Here is a 1,368-nt window from a genome sequence, read left to right on the forward strand (position 1 = left end):
CTACACTACGTCGTCTCTTAAGTTGTCTACGTGCAGCTCTGCGACGTTCAACACCATATTATACCATACCATACCATTCCGCACCATACCGAACCCCCCGTTACCATACCATGGCACACAATACTGTACCCTACCGTACATTACCATACTGCACCGTAACATATCATACTGTGCCGTACCATACCATACCCTACAGTACAATACCATACAATGTCATACCATAACATATTGTACCGTACCATACCACACCATACTATAACATGCCGTACAGTACATTGCGATACCATACCAAACCATGGCACACCATATCATATTGTACCATGCCATACCATATATACTGTACCACCTCATACCGTATATACTCAACCATACCACACCATACCGTAACCTGCAATACCATACCATACCATGCCACATCTTTTCATATTGTAACATACCGTACTATAAAGCTACTAAAACAGAGTGATTAGCTTGTGCTGAAATTCTTTTTAAGGCATCGAGAAGGTGTTGATTCCAGATGCGTCTTTTCGTACGCTTCTCTTTAAGTGTCCTTTAATGTTCTTTTACCGTCGGCTCCGTGACCGAATTGAGCCTTGAAATAAATTGGCGAGAAACGGAAACCGAAGTCCTTCTCTCACCAGAATCTAAAGCCAGGCATCGGCGCTAAATACAATGCATGTGCCTTTGTTTTTGGCAGAAAAGAGAAATGCGAGTGAGGAAAAAAAATCGCCGACAAATTCACTTTTTTTTTTCAGCTCATGCACTGCGCGTGTCTGTGTCACTTTAAAAGAACCGAGCTGCTTGAAAGGCATTCAGTGAGAAACGAGCAAAATAAAGGTCTTTTCTGGCGGCACGCAACTAGAGCATATCTAAGAAGCCCAAGGACTCGACACGCAATACGCAAAGACCGTTGGTTAGCGCTTGCCAACTACCGAGCTGTCTGCTAAAAGATCAAAAGATACCTATAACCATCTAGCGGTACACGTAATCGAGTGCTGCGGAACACGATCACCGGCTCAGTTTTTTTTTTTTTTTCTCACCTCTCCTCTCCTTCGGTCACTCCTGCGGGGGACCGGCGGCGGCGAGGGCGGTGGCGGCCATCTCCGATCTGTCCTCGCAGAGCGCAAGCGGCGCGGCGGGAAAGCGTTCTGCACCCCTTTCAGCCGAGGTACATCCTCGCCCGTCTTTGGGAGAGCTGCCGCATTCTAATCTTTCCTCAATGTTCCAAGATAGGAGGAAATGAAGCCGGCGTAAAGTAATCTGCCCTCAGCTTCACCTGCCCTTCGAGTCGGAAGAGAAAGAAACAGACTAAAAAAAGAAGAGTGAGAGGGGCATGTGAAAGAAGAGAAAATCTAGAAAGGGCGACAG

The sequence above is a fragment of the Amblyomma americanum genome, chromosome 1 (assembly GCF_052857255.1).
Source record: "Amblyomma americanum isolate KBUSLIRL-KWMA chromosome 1, ASM5285725v1, whole genome shotgun sequence".
Taxonomy (NCBI): domain Eukaryota; kingdom Metazoa; phylum Arthropoda; class Arachnida; order Ixodida; family Ixodidae; genus Amblyomma; species Amblyomma americanum.